This window comes from Lontra canadensis, unplaced genomic scaffold, assembly GCF_010015895.1.
Source record: "Lontra canadensis isolate GAN:19392208 unplaced genomic scaffold, GSC_riverotter_1.0 scaffold38, whole genome shotgun sequence".
Lineage (NCBI taxonomy): Eukaryota > Metazoa > Chordata > Mammalia > Carnivora > Mustelidae > Lontra > Lontra canadensis.
The window spans coordinates 13432028-13448623 of NW_022631032.1; positions in this window are offsets into that span (position 1 = coordinate 13432028).

Genomic DNA, 16596 nt, shown 5'->3' on the forward strand with positions numbered 1-16596 from the left:
TCTTCATGAATTTTTACACGCATGCTGCTCAGGATAGAATTCAGGATTGCATTTTGAAGCCTTTTATTCAAATCCCCATCTTTGTTTCCTGGTACCCGAGTCCCGACGTCTGGTGGAATGGCACGGGCGCCCCCTGGTGCCCATAGCGTGGATCTGCCGGCGAGCGGAACTGCGAGGCCGAGCGGATCGCCCGGGTTTTTAGGCAGAATCTGAAATTCGCTACTGAGACGTTTATGTTCAGTTCACTGGGTATTTCCTCATGTACACACGGAGCACATCTTTGCCACGCGCCAGCCGTGAGGCGAGCTCGGGGCCTGCCTGGCAGGGTGAGAAGACACGGCATGTAATACTGGGGGGTGTTTTCCGGAGAAATCACGTGTTGAAATGGAAACGCTGGATATGGGACCGGAAAGGACCGCTCTGACCGCAGTCGTTACTACGCTGGTGAAGGACCGAGACTGATCACACTCAGGGCTTTGGCCACAGGCAGAAGGGTGCAGAAGGTCGGGGAGGGGGTGGGAGTGGGGGGCAAATGGGCTACAACCACAACGGCAATTAACTCCTTTCAGTGTGCCAGCAGCACAGCTGGACGCCGTTTCAATCTGATTATGGTCATTGTGAGTTCCCCATATGCTGCACTGCCCCACCCAGACAGACTCCTCGTGGCCTGCGGAGATTAAAAGGAAATAAATAGATTAACTGAAGCATGAAGGATTTAGGCTAGACATAAAGAACTATTTCCTGTTTTCAAGCAGGAGCGGCAAGGTGCCAAGAAAGTTTGTGAAAAATCGTTTTCTCAAAGGACTCTGAAAACTGGAAAAGTTTTCCCAGTAGTCTGGGTTTAGATGCTAGGCTAACTGGAAGGACTAAATTCTCTCTAAACCAGTTAATCCTTCAAGTACACTAGATGGTCCCCAACAAACACAAAGTGAACAGTATTGATTGCCACATCGTTCGCTGTTAGCAGTGTGTTCAGGGGTGGGATGTGTGCGTCTGTGTCCCACATCAGTTTCTCTGGGGCCTATCATTTCTTTTCATTGGAAAGAAGTAGCCAGAAATCTTAAGAGCTGATTACTTTTCATAACATGTGTGTTGAGTTGTGTGGGCCAGTGGCTGTTGAGTAGGCTTTCCCCACATTGTTGCTGGTGTTGTTTTTCAATAAAATTTATATTCATTTTTATCCAACAATGTAATTATCGATCCGTTCTTATCACTGCTCTCACCAGGGGGGAAAAAATAGGAAAAAACACTTTCATGTTCAAAGGGAGCCCTAGGGAAAAAAAAAAAAAAAATCAATGTCCCAGCCATTTGAATGTGATGGGAAGATGCAAATGGAATGTCAGGCAAATAGCTATATCACATTAAAGAAAACATAATTAGGTTAGCTCAGCCCCTCTTTGGCTCACATGCCTTTGAAGAACATGAAGGCAGTGTTTCCTTCATTGAATCTTGTTTAACTTGAAATTTTTCAAGTCAATCCGAATTTCTGTTATTAGTAAAAGAAAAAAAAATGTACCCAAAATGCCTATGAGCCTTCTTTTTTTGTTGTTTTGAGTATATATCTATGTCTTAATTCTCAGATACATACAGAAACTTCCCAGCAGGTTACCTAAACAGGTTATTCATAAATTAGACATTTAGGGAAATAGAGAACATGAACAGCCAGGTACCCCTGAGAAGCTGCTATAAACATGGAGACCATCGTCGTAGCTGTAGTGTGAAGGACAGAAAGAACTGTGTTCTCAAATCTGGCCTTGTAGCACCTCTCCCCACTGGACCCACCAACGTGAGCCCCCCGCGCACGTCTCCCAAGGAAGGAAACACACGGGTGGACCGTGTCTTTAACAGCATATTTAAGGAGAAGTCAGAAGAGAGTCTCTCGCGTTCAGAAAAGGAACTCTTAAATGATTCGGATGGTCTGAGAATGCCAACCAGGAGGCTGGAACGGATGACCTCTAACGTCCCTTCCAGTCCGGAGAGTTTGTGATGCTGCGTCTCTGTGAACATATGCTGGCAGGTGGTAGACCTGGGATTGTGTTTGGGAACGTCTGAAGGGCCCTGCTGTGTTAAGAGCCTGCCCTGCAGCCTCCAGCAGATTGAGCTGCCTGCTCCTCTCTTGCCTGAGGGCAAGGGGCTGGAGCAAACCCAGCAGAGGGACCAAAGGGAAAGCAACAGCCCCTGACAGGATGCTGCTTCTCTCTGATTTTGCAAGCAGGACAAAAGAAAATGAAAAGTCGGGGATTGGGATGCCTTCCCTTAGATATCCCACAGGCATCCCCAAATCAAAAGATACTGAAGTCACTTTTCTCCCCCGCATTCCCTCCAACTCCTCCTGGGCCCCCAGCACAGTAAATGCATCCCCATCCCCCAGGTACTTGAGTCAGAGCCATGATGGTCACTAGTGACTCCTTCATTCCCCTCAGTGATGAAATCTGGGCCATTCTGACCCCCTCTCCCAGCCCCACATCCAATCCCACTCCCACAGCCTTTGCAATAATTCAAGCCTTCATCATCTCACAGCTCCGCTGTGGTGATTGCTTTCCACGATGATATGAGCCCCACCACCACCAGCTGCCCCATGACTCCCCGTTTATCTTCTTATAAGAACATAGAACTATTGGTTGTGTTAAGACAAGGTTTCCATGAAAGCCTTCCAGTAGAAGTCTGCTGTCTTTGGAGAAAGGATAATTTGTGTCAGGTGCTGATGGAAAAGGTAGGTCTTCAAACAAAAACTAGTTTTGACACAGAAACAGAAACTCCTCCTTTACCTGGATTCTGAAGAGGCCAGGTGCTAACTAAGGTCTTCACTCTGGGCAGCACTATGTGGGGTAGCTCATAGAACCACACCTAAAGAGGGACCTGTGACAAGGTAAGTGGTGGAGACTAGCCCGAAAGTTAGCAAGCTACACCTTGTAAATCAGATTATCCACACCCGTGGTTCACAGGTTTCCCTGTTTCCCTCCTGGAACCAAAACAGTGTTGATCATATGTGCAAATGTGCCAGGTGGGCTCCCTGGCAAGCAGATGCCGAGACAGAGTTAGGAATGCAAACAAGGTACTAGAGGGTAATGCCCATGAAAGATAAAGGGGGAGGAAGCAGGATCAGGCAGAGAGAACTTTGGACAGCGGTCCAAGTCTAAACACCCAAGCCCTATAGACCTCAGTCTGCTCAGTCATTGGCTATGGGCTGACCAGGAAGAGCTTGGCCCCAGTTCAAAAGCTAAGATGCATGTTTGGTTTCTGATCCAGCATGTAAGAAGCCTAGAAGCCATCATTCCCTCCAACAGGTAAAAAGCTGACAAATGGAAAAATCAAATTTATGTCTGTAGGAGAAGTGAAGTCACAAGGTAAACCATTGTCCCCTTCCCAAACTGGAGAGACTGACAGCTGATACCAAGGATCACAGCCCACCAGAGCAGGAGCCTCCCAGGGAATTATTGCCTGGGTGGGAAAACCTGAATTGTAATTGACAAATTGCTGGGGCTCAATGTGGACAATCTTGAGAGTTGAAAACTCTCGAGGGTGACCCAGTCATCAGAACCCCCACATTTTTGTGAGTTTTATCTCCTGGATCTCTACCAGGTATCACAGTGAATATCAGAGAAAAATTCCCTCATGCTTCTGTGGTGGGGGGAATGGATCCATCTACAAGCAGAAAATTAGTAAGGAAACAGTTGAACTCAATACCACCCCCAAATACTAGATACAGTTGACATCTATAGACTACTTCATCCAACAATAGCAGATTACATATTCTTTCCAATTGCACATGGACTAGTCACCAAGAAAGACCACATTCTGGGCCATAAAGCACACCCTAATGGACTAAAAAGAATGGAAATTGCACAATGTCTGCTCTCAGACCAGAGTGGAATTAAACTAGACTTCAGTAACAGAAAGATAACTGGAAAATCCCAAAATATTTGCAGATTAAACAACACACTTCCAAATAGCTAATGGGTCAAAGAAGAAATCTCAAGAGAAAATTTGAAATATTTTGAGCTACAGGAAAATAAAAACACAACTTATCAAACTTTGGATGCAGCAAAAGCTCTCTTTAGAAGGAAATTAAGAGCATTGAAGGCATATATTAGAAAAGTAAAAAACTCTGAGATCAATAATCTAAGCTTCCACTATAGGAAACTAGGAAAAGAAGAGCAAAGTAAGCAAAAGAAAAGAAATAATTAAAAAAGAACAGAAATCAATAAATTGAAAATAAGAAATCAATAGAGAAAATCAGCAAAATCAAAAGCTTGGTTCTTTGAAAAGATCAATAACATCTATAAGTCTCTAGCCAAGCTAGTTAAGAAAAAAAGAAAGGACACAATTACCAATACCAGAAGTGAAAGAGGAGGTATTCCTATAGATCCCATGCACATTAAGAGGATAATAAAGGAATACTATAGATAATTCTATGCCCCCAAATTTGATAACCTACCATTATCAAATGGTCCCATTCCTTGAAAGACACAATCTGCCAAAATTCACACAAGAAGAAATAGGTGATCTGAATAGGCCTATAATCTTTTAAAGAAATTGAGTCAATAATCAATAACCTTCTACAAAAAAAGCACCAGGCCCAGAGAGGTTCACTGGTGAAGTCCACCAAACACTTAAAGAAGAAATTATACCAATTTTCTACAACCTCTTCCAGAAGATAGAAGCAGAGGGCTTACTTCCTAACTCATCTGAGGCCAGCATTATCCTAATACCAAAACAAAATACATTATAAGAAAAGAAAAAAACAGATGAATATCTCTCATGAAAACAGATATAAAAATCCTCCAAAAACATTAGCAAACTGAATCCAACACAGTATAAAAGCTAAGGCAGACCCTGAAGGGACTGCCTGCTGAGAGCTCTCAGCTATCTGACATACCCCTTGCAGATAACCAGCAAGTTCTCTCTTGACAGGAAAGCTGAGCAGCACACCTCTGTGTCTGCCACAAAGGATTCAGAAAAGATTGGGTGCAGCTTCATCTCAAAGCCATCTGGGATCCAGTGATCACTGGTGAGAAGCCACCAAATGGTTTGTCAAAGGGACAGGGGTGGGATCCATGTCTGGCAGGAGGAACACATCCTCCAAGGGCTGCCTTCAATGTGCTGGAGACTCGACTGACAGAAGGCAGCTTCTTCCTTCCCTCTCCTCCTTGGCCTCCTGCTTCATGTCACCCACGGCAGCCTTAACACTAAAGCCAGAAGGATCTGCTCATGTTACACGCTCACTTAAATCCTGCCGAAAACTCCCCATTGTCCAAGGGGTAAGACTCAGTCCCCCACTGTTTTAGTCTGTTCTGGCTGCTGTAAGAGAATACCAGAGATGGGAGTGGCTAAGAAACAGCAGAAATTCGTTGCTTACCATTCTGGAGGCTGGAAATCTGAGAACAAGTCATTTGCAGATTCGGTGTTTGATGAAAACCCACTTCCTGATTTGTAGATGGCTACTTTCTTCTTGCATCCTCACCTGGTGGAGGGGACAAGCTTACTCTCTGGATTCTCTTTATAAGGTAGCTACTCCCATCCATGAGAGCTCCACCCTCACGACCTAATCACCTTCCAAAGGCCCAACCTCCAAACACCATCACATGGGGGATTTGGTCTCAACCCATGAATTCTGGGGGGCATACAAACATTCAATCTATAATCCCCGCTGTGGCTTCACACTGTTTTCTCTGCTTTGTCTCTCATGACTCTCCATGAGATCACTTTTGCAAAAATCAACCACATGACACCAAACAGGCCATGGACCCTCTCACCACCGTGCTTTTCACACATGCTGTTCCTTCTCACTGGAAAGCCCTTCCCTCCATCTCTGTCTGGAGAAGCCCTGCCTGGTCTTCAGGGATCTGGACCAGCCCCTATCTGCCCACCCTCCATGCTCACTTAGCCTTTTGTCAGCTCATCTGTCAACCAGGTACTTGCTGCATGATGCATGAAATTGGGGGGTACTTGGAGGCTCGTGCATTGGTGATGAATTGTTTGAACATAGTTACTTTGATTTTTCTCCATGGCACAAAATCAGGGTTTGGTAAATGCTTGGTAAGCGTTTCATTGGGACAACAGAGAGGAAAGATGAAGACAGGACCAGCGAAGTAACATAACTCAGCAGTCCAATAACCATTCACTGACATTTGTCGAAACATGTTTCCAGTTCACAAAGACTGGCCCCTGTGCCTTTTGCCCAGCTCTGGACACCAGAGCCTGAACTGAGAGCAGAACCCAAGATGTTCTCAGGGAGGGCCACCCCCCCAGAAAGGGCTGGGAAACTGGGATGGGGAGCGATACTGGAATGAGAACCCTGGGGATGGTTGAGGACGTAGTTCATGGTGGTCTTCAAGGAAGTTGGTGGCCTTATTACCAAGACCAGCAGCCCACACTTATTTATAAGGCTCTGAAGGAGAACACGTGCTTACACCACAGATCAGAACTCGAACACATGACTTGAGCTTGACTCGAACACAAGAACGACCACCCTGTCTGTGACTGCCGGTGGCAGGCAGTGGTCAGGACCCTCTGGCCACGGATAACTTTATGAAACTGCCTTTCCTCTACCTAATTGCGGTTCCTGCCCCAGACTTCCCCTCCAAGACCCTGTTTGAAGGAGCTTCTATAACCTAAGCTTTGGGTGCCTCTGTTTAGCAGCACACAAACGTAGCTAACGGCGTCTGCCGGTCCTACCTACAGCCATGCAAACAGAGCAAGCCAGCCCACTGACAACCAGTCAGCCATCCATCCATCGGTCCAAGGATGGTCTGGAGGCCTCCTGACACCTCTGGGCTCCAGGAGGGCGCCACCCACCATACCCACTCAGAGCATGGAGTTGCACGCCAGCATTGGGCTCCAGGAAGAAGGCGGCCGGTTGGATTTGCTCGCCGTTTCATCGCCATGCTTACAGGACACCTGCATTTAGGATAAATGATCAATACATTTTTGAAGTGAACATCCATCTGTCATTTCAAGAGTGAATTCATAGATCACAGGATTTATTTACATGGCTGTTGAGTTACAACATCTTTAAGTCATTTCCCTCTTTTGCTCAACTAACTACAAAAGCACAGGCCCAGGAGTGAGTGGCTCTGCCCCCCACCCCCCGTGGGAAATGTCTGTTTACAGGAAGACAGAAACTGCCACCAGCTGGGAGTGCTTGCGCGGTTTGCCACCAGGAAGCCATCAGGGCTCCCGATCGATCAGAGGAGTGCCCTTCTTCAGCAGGAGTCCACCGCCCTTGGCCTGCACCGAGATTGCTTTGTTTCCATCAGGAGGGACGGCTGACTGCTTCTCTGACACAAGGAATCAGCCATCACCTCACCCCGGCTGTGCGGAGACAGAGGCGGTGGCGCCCTGCCCCAGGTTGGCAGGGACGACCATGGAGAAGCCTGCGGCAGGAAGACACGAGAGCAGCCACCACAGAGAATGGCCAAGAACAATTGGGCCGCCTGATGAATGAAGTGCAGGTGTTGGGGGTGAGGGCCCCTGGTGGCTCCCACATAGACAAAGCAGAGTGATGGGGAGGGCGGCTGGGGGGTGGGGAGGAGATGTTTATTTAAGACAAAATCACTGCAGGATTACAAAGTACACCCTGAATACTTGGCTGATGTATTTGCATGTGTGTGAACACCAAGGGGATAAGAAAATTAACATTTTATTATACAGTAAACAATTAAATGTGACCAAAGATGCCCGAGGCATTTGGAGGTTGTCCCCTCCCCCGCCATATCTTTCATGATAGCTCCGCCCTCAGGAACGAGCGTGAGCACTGTGAACCCCTTGGCATCCATTTCTTTAGCATCAGATCTCCTTCCCCACCTCCCAGGAGAAACACAGCGAAGAGAACACATTAACCTGGTTGCAGGAGGAAATGCATTCTGTCAGTCAAAGCTTCACTTGACGTTTTTAAAGCTCAGGAAGACTGTTAAGAGTCCATTTGAAAAAGAAGACAATGGGCATCTTTCTGGAAAGATGGCCTCTTAGCTGCTGGTCCCCTGTTTGAAAGTTGTCTCGTGCCGTCAGGAGCCATTAATGTATGATTGAAGCCTTGGTTTCTTTCTGTAAACATTGGTTTGACTTGGGGACGCCTCGTAGCTAGCTGGAGACCCCTCCTCACTGGGCTCTGGCCGGCCCCCAGACCTCTGACCCTGTCTGCCAACATGAGGCTGGGCACAAATCCTCCATCAGCCCCCTGGCTCCTGTCCCAGCTCTGCCACCTCCTGCTGCCTTTGGCAAAGTGCTGACCCTCCCTGTCCCCGTTTCCTCAGCCGTGAGCTGGGGATAATCATCACAGCCCCCATGCAAGTTTCCTGTGGGGATTGAATGAGTGAACATGAATGCAGGAGCAGGATAGCTCCTGGCCCATAGTACCTGCTCCGTGAATGTCAGCTGTCATCACCCCACACCACCGGTGTCCTCGGCGTTACGAGGATGAGACTCAAGTGCCATGTGTTGTGCTATGGGTTGAATCCAGACGTCACAGGCCCCTCCTGAAATCACAGCCATCACTGATGCCAGCCTCTAAAAGAAGACATCCTGTCTCCAACACTTGGCCACCTGCCTTTTCTAGAATCTTCCAGAGACCAGGAGCTCATTGCTCTGTGAAACAGCTATCCCATTACTGGACACCTCTGTTAAAAGACCCTCCCTATATATGACTGCCGTATATTCAAGCAGTTGAGTCAATCCACCCAATGGTTCACAAACATAGCTGTAATAGGTCCAAGGTGACCACAGGGCAGGCAGCCTGAGCCACCAGTACAAAACCCAGCTCATCTGGGGCTTCTGGGAGCTGGCTCCAACAGCTGTCAGCTACCTAGGTAAAGAAGGAGAGCCCAAAGAGAAGGAAAGAAAAGGAAAATCTCCCATTCAAGAGAGCCTGCAAATCAGCATCCGAGACTTCATGAACTAAAGTAATGGTTAGAAAAGTTATACAATCTGCATACTGTCTGGTGAGCCCACCCCAAGTCCTCATCCCATATAATGCCCTGAACCTGGCCTTCCTAACTTATATGCTCCAAGCATATAAGAGAAAACTGACCAGAAATCTGAGAAAACTGACCAACCCAAGAAAAACGACCCATAGGTACAATCTACAGGCAGCACTGCAGTGACAGGACCAGAACCCAATTGGACCACCTCTAGGAATCCCTCGCCACACACACACACACACTCACACACAGAAAGTTTGCGAGTGCATCTTGGTGCTTTAAAAAAAATCTCCAGATTCTTTGGTACTCCTCCCTTCCTAAGGTGGAGCCTAGTTCCCATCGCCTGAAGTGGGAGCTGTACTTAGTGACTCTCTTCTAACAAATAGAACATGACAGAAATCACAGTGTGTGATGTTAAAGATTAAAACTCTTCCTCTATAAACAGGGAATGGGGTGCACTAGGACCAGGAAGCTCCTACAGAAAGGGGGGACAAGGGGATACCCAGGAGGATGGTAATAGGACAAATTTGGAGAACAGCTGCCCAGCAAGGAGGATGGACCCAGCGCTGAAAGGAGGCATGTCATAGGAAAACATAAAATGAGACCAATGACTCAGTTACCCGATACAGGTGACTTCACTTGGCTATTTTAATGACACTGAGGAGTTTGCAGGACTATTTGGTGAAAGCTGTGTTGAAACAAAGTAAATGCTAATTTCATGAAGAAAGATTATACCCCAAATATCATATTAATCTCAGTATACTAAATGCAGTATTTGCAGGGTCTTAACAACATAAATGTGAAATACTGATGGTGCATTAGATGGTGCGTTCAGACATCTCATGCCATTCCATCCCCAGCCCCCTTTCCTGTCTCCCAGTTTTAAGGATGAGGTAGCAAATTCTTCCTTTCTCTCAGTAATGTTTAGTAGAGTTTTGTGGAGTCTTGCATATCTTTTATTAGGTACATTTCCAGGTATTTACAGGTGTATTTTCATGATGTGCTCATGGTACCAATTTTAAAGTGCAATTTCTAATTGTTTCTAGCACATAGACATAGACATAGCAGTATACTACGTGAAATCATGCTGTGTGTTCTTTGTGGACATGTTCAAATCCAAAAATATAGTTGTGAGGTGTTAGCACCATCACCAGGATAGCATTTGCTTCTGGAAACAGAAGAAAGGCATGGAATTAGACCAAAACAAAGACATTTTCAGTAATCCTTTATTCTATGTAAGTTTCAAAGAATATACATTGAAATGTTGGCGTTTGTTAAATTCCAGGGGAAAGAAACCATTCATGTCACTATTTTTTTAAAAGGGTGGTGTGCCTGGGGGGCACAGTCAGCTGAGCGTCCAACTCTTGGTTTCAGCTCAGGTCGTGATCTCAGGGTCTTGAGATGGAGCCCCACATTGTGTTCTGAGCTCAGTGCAGAGTCTGCTTGATATTCTCTCTCTCTCCCTCCTGCTCGTGTTCTATCTTTCAAATTAAAAAATAAATCTTAAAAAAAAAAAAAAAAGAATCTTTGCCTAACTCAGGGTCTCAAAGATTTTCTCCTGTTTTCTTCTAGAAGTTTTATGGTTTTAGCTCTTAACAGAAGTTGCTGTTGCAAAATGAGCCACATTCTCCAAGGAGGATGGAACGAACACATGGTGGTTGATCAAGCTCCCCTGGAGCCCCACCGACAAGGAAGATGACCCTTCCTCCTACTGTGCTTTCTCTACCCCCTTTCCAAGGGGCCTTGCCTGTGGTAGGGACCCTGCCTCCCCGGTCATCCTTATCACCCTAACACTGGTATGGGCAGAGGTTGCAAACTTTTCTGTTCGGCATGCACAGTGTTTAAAAAAAAAAAAAAAAAGCGTTTATCAGTGCCAACATTTAAAAATCAAGAAAGTCACATCCAAATCTGGCCAACTTTTCTCAAGAAGCCTGTGATCATCACAGGGGATTGAGTTGCAGCACCCCCTTTGGACAAGCTGGCTGTCCAGGTCACCCCACACCTGCCCCTCTGACTGTCCCCCAGACCCTGAGGCCAGGGTCAGCTGCCTGAGTGCCTGCTTTCCTACAGCTGCCCTCTTTGATGCTACCTGCAAGGCCTCACCTCCAGCTTTTCCATCCCCTCCTTTTCAGTAGCTCACTTGGCCTCCTGACAGCCCCGCTGATCCAGGATCAGAGTCCACACTCTGCATAGGAGGAAACTGCCCAAGGGCGTACAGCTGCTAAGTGGCCCTCTGGCTTTGAGGTCCTCCCCCTCTGCTCTCAGTGTCCCTCCACAGGGCCCCATAGCTGTGGGCACTAGTGGGGGCTGTCTTGAAGCATTGATGATGCAAATTGCTAAGGGTTCAGGTGTGTTACTAGGCTGCCTTGCGCACCTGTCAGAGGTTCTGGGAGCAGGAAGGGAGCTCGGGTCCGTGTCACCTGCGCTGGCATCTGCTGGGAGTAGCCGGAGCTCAGGCCTCTAAGATGAGGGGTTTGCTTGATCAAATGTTTGATGAATGAACTAATAAATGGATGAGCTGTCATTGGAGTAGCCCACATATGTTTAACCATTAATCAAAATAGATTTCAACTACAGAAATATTTGAGCTGAGGCATATAAAGGAAGAGGAGGAAGGGTGGGCCTACGACGTGCCAGAACCCATGCCAGGCCCCACCACAAGTTCTCATCTCATAGCGGAACATTTCACAGAGGACTTCGCATGAGAAGCACAGACAGTGATATTTGTACAACCCTCTGGAGTAAAAGAAGAGGATTTTAAGGTGTCTGTATGGGACAAAATTCATTACATTTTCTCTGCAATATGTAACTATAATGATAAAACAAATCCTAGTATCAGAAGAGACATTGACTTTATATAAAACTTCCAATATGATCTTTTTAAAAAAAAAAAAAAGTAATGAAAACCTGAGCTTTCTTTTGTGACTTGAACTTTTTATATAAGGATTTATACTTAAAACTGTTACACACAATTCCTGATCAAGGTGTTTTTAATTAAGTGTCTTTATATTCTTCATAGTTCACCTTGATGAGAAACTTTGCAAAGTAGTGATAATGTTCTTTACAACATTAATTTGGAAATTATAATCCCGATTGTATTTAAAGACTAATTGTAATTTCTCTTCTTTCATTGACAAATCTATTGTTGACGTTTCTAGTAATATTATGGATAGACTTTTAATCCAATCGAACACTTTTAGATCTAGTATTAATGTGAAACACTAATTTGAACAACTTCTGAATCTTGGAACAGTCAACCTGTAGCTAGCTTGCAGTAAGGGGTGGCAGGGTACATCAGCAGACAGCTATGACTATCTGACCTCGGCAGGACAATAATTTTTGCCTTGTTTGCAGTATTTAAACATTTATGTCTTGAGATTCCAGAAAGATTGAGACTGTTGGATTGTTTTTGCAAAGACAGATTTGGGTCTGCCATCTAGAGTTGCACCCAGAAGAATATCACCTGGTCACCCCCTACATCAACCACCCCCAACCTGTCCCTTGCCCCAGTCTCCAGACGGCTGCACTTGGGCTGCAAATTCTCCTTGGGTGCACAGAGCACCAGCTCCTCCAGTGGGCCATGGGGCCCTTGTCTGCTGTGGACAGCAGCACCTTCTGCAGCTCTGTCGAAGATGTCCGAGTGGTCCAGCTTCTCCCTGGTCACACACCCATCCCTGGCTTGACCTGGCTGTCCCAAATGCTGAGAACTTCTAGGACCCCAGGGACCCCAATGACCCAGGTGGGATGCTCTGGCCCGCCAATGCACAACACTAGTTCTCCAAGATGCCCAAAGGTATGCCATGAATTAAAAAAAAAAAAAAAAAAAAGTTCTGTTGTGTAAGTTGGTGACACTAGGCACAAATACTACCCCCTCGGGGCACCTGGGTGGCTCAGTCGGTTAAGTGTCTGCCTTCAGGTCATGATCCAAGGTCCTGGGATCAAGCCCCAAGTAGGGCTCCCTGCTCAGCAGGGAGCCTGCTTCTCCCTCTCCTCCTTGTGCGCTCTCTCTCTCTTGCTATCTCTCCCTCTCTCTCAAATAAATAAATAAAATATAAAACAAAATAAAACAAAAAAGAAATACTACCCCCTCTATAATAATGAATGTTCGCAGAGAACCAGACTGACCAGGTATAAATAAACCATAAGAAAGCTCTAAGACTCCAGATTTCTTTTTACTTTTTATTTTAAAAAAATTTTTAAGGATTTTATTCATTTATTTGACAGACAGAGATCACAAGGAGGTAGAGAGGCAGGCAGAGAGAGAGAGGGAAGCAGGCTCCCTGCCGAGCAGAGAGCCAGATGCAGTGCGGGGCTCGGGGCTCGATCCCAGGACCCCAAAACCTTGACACAAGCCGAAGGCAGAGGCTTAACCCACTGAGCCACCCAGGTGCCCCAAGGTTCCAGATTTCTTAAACTGGAGTTCACAGACCTCCTACAAATGGGGCCAAGGAGAGAATGTAGGGCTCCATGAACTTGGATGGGGAAAACCGACACCCTAATTCCCAACAAGCTCTAACTGAAATTTGGTTTTTATTTCATTAGGAATATAAGCCATAAACCACAGCAACTACCAGTACCTGGGGCTTTATTCAAAAAGAAATCACAGATGTTTTCATATCTCATTACACTTGTTGTAGACATCTCAAAATATTATTTTCATGCACTCCTGCTTTGAAAGCATAGTCTGCAACAGATCTGCCACTTGGTCTTGTTATTTAATGAGTTAATAAAGGAACATATATAATACCGTATCACAAATTTGTTTTCTCTTAGGTTTTGATAACAGAACGTTAAAATAACTGGTTTTCCTTTTAGCACTATGTATTTTATGCAAGTAGTCATGATTTTGAGGGGTCCATAGGCTTCCCCACTCTGTACAGAAGTCCCTGGCACACAAAAGGTTAAGAAGGCTAAGTGTCTAAGGCCATCCGCTCCCAGTGATTTGGAAAACAATATGGGAGGCTGGGGCAGGGTGGAGGAGTGGAGGGATCTTGGCCAGTGAAAGGAGGAGATGCAGTTCTGCCACTTCTGTTCTGGCCCTAGGAGATAAGATATGCAGCATTTCCCATTCTGCTTTGGCATATTTCTAAGGAATACATATTAACACTGAAAATTTTCAGATCTCTGGAAAGTGGTTTTTGAAAAATATGGATTTAGGGAATGACTTCACCTGAGAAGATTGTAATTGCCCGGTGTTGTTTAAAAATGTTTTCATATTAAGACTTTTTGGAACAAAATAAAAAGATCAGGTGATGTCTACAAATGAGAGCTCACTCAGGAGGTCACAGGCTGAATGTACAAGCTACCTAGAAACCTTCCCATCCTTTGCTCATGGTCCAGGACTTGTTAATATGAATAGGTTAGGATTCCATGCTGGGCTGAGGGCCTGTCAGCCAGGAGGGAGATCACTGGGGAAACCACTGGGCTCCTGCCCAGCCACAGATCTGTTGGGTTATAGGGGGAACTGTGCACACAGAGTATATGCTCCTGCTGGGATCAGGCTATATATCCCACCATGGTTGAAGAAACTAATTGGGCAGCGCCTGGGTGGCTCAGTTGGTTAAGCATCGGACTCTCAGGTGATGAACTCAGGGTCATAGTATCAAGCCCTGTGTCAGGTTCTATGCTCAGTGGGGAGTATGTTTGGGTTTCTCTCTCCCTCTCTCTCTGCCCCTCCCTCTCATTCTCTCTCTCTCGCTCTCAAAAAAATATTTTTAAAAAATAAATTCATTAATTGAAAAAAAAGAAAAGAAACTAACTGGTAGAAAACACTTCTTGTTTATGGGATTGAATTTGGAGCTGAGGACCTAAAACATGCATTCTAGTTTCCAGAAAGATTCAGGGACTGATGAGTTGTTTTAGTTCATGGTATCCATCAGGGGCAAGGCAAATCCAAGAGGTGGCCTACCGAGAGGCCCTCATTGCTTCCCGAAGCCAATGTCGTGGGAATTAGAACAGCTCTGGGAACCAACAACTAGCTCAGCCACACTAGATGCCTCCCAAAAGAGTGGCTGTTCCATGAAAGCACTGGGCAAACTAGTGTCAAATGGTCTTAGCTCATCTGGGTTCCATAGCTGAAGAAATGAGCCGGTTTATGTAATGGATCTGACTTTTCTGTCTCTGTTTTTCCCAGTCATGCTTGGAGAGATACTGGAGGATTTGCCAAGCAGTGTTAGGGCACAAGTCCCATATTCACACACTCCCCCATCATTGGTCTGTAACGCTCTCTGAAACGTTCTGTACGCAGCCCTCCTCACCACTGAGGTTAGTGCCAAGCATTCCTGCAGCCCCTCCATACGAGATACTGAGCCAAGAAACTCTGCCTGGCTGGTTATTATGGACTTCAACTTCGCTGCCAGGACCCTCAGGAATGCTGGAAACTGCTCCCCTCGCAGGCAGCACAGGAGCACACTCTGCAGGAGGAAGGGCAGGAGCCTTGCAGTGCGCCCAGCTCCTGGCAAAGCCCCTGCCCACAATATCTTGCAGCGAGGAACTGCTCCTCTTACAGGCAATTCCGCTCGTGGAGCTTGGTCACCCCTTCTCTACAGAGGGCCACCACGGTTACTCCTGAGTGTGAGCACGGAGTGGAAACGACGAGACTTTGGCATGCGTGTGCTGTACGTGCGGTGATGTAGTTTGAATATAAACTTGAATTTTCTAGGCATTGCTACACATCAGGGAGGCTTTTTTGGGTAACAGCTTTAGGAAGATACAATTCAGATACTATGTACTTCACCCATTCAATAGATTCGGGAGGTGTTATATCCGGGGTTGGGCAACTGCCATAAACCTATTGTAGAACATTTCAGAATCCTCCCAGAAGAAACCCCTTACCCTTTAGTCTTCAGCACCCCCCAAACCCTCCCTCTCCCTGCCCCTAGCAACCACCAGTCTACTATCTGTCTCTGCAGATTTGCCCATCATAGCCGCTTCATAAAAATGGAATCATACATATGTGGTCTTTCGTGACTGGCTTCTGTCACATAGTAGAAAATTCTCAAAGTGGTTCAGTGTTGGGGCAGCAGTACTTCATCCCTGTTTATTCCCAAAACATATTCCACTGTCTGGATACGCCACGTTTTGTATATGGGCTCACGGATTGATGGACATTTACACTGTTTCTACTTGCGGCTACCAGGAGTAACGCTATGAACATTCATGTGCTCCTCTTTGCGTGGACATGTGTTTTTGTGAGCCTGGACATACACCTAGGGTTGGTATGGCTGCGTAACGGTAACTCTAACTTTTGGAGGAACTGGCCAGTTGTTTTCCAGAGTGGCTGCACCATTTTACTTTGCCATCAGCAACGTATAAGGGTTCCCACTTCTCTGAGTAAGGAAAGGGTTCCGGGAGAGATGGGGGCCCTTGACTAGGCTCTGAAACAGTGAACAAGCGATCAGGGAATAGACTAGACCACCAGGCCTCGGATGTTAGGGAGCATTTTTCTTTGGCGGCGACAGTGTAATCACAGAAAATGACCAAACCTCAAAGAAGTCAGCCATTAAGAGTGTTATCGATTGTCCTTGCTCAGACCAAAAGGGAGCAAGAATCTCAAGGCCACAAGCTCGCTGGTCTAGTCTTCAATAAAAGACTGGCCTAAAAACCCTCAGTGGCAACCCATTCAGAACCACTCTCGCTCTAGAGAGCTCGCTCTCTCCTTTCTGTTCTCACCTTCACT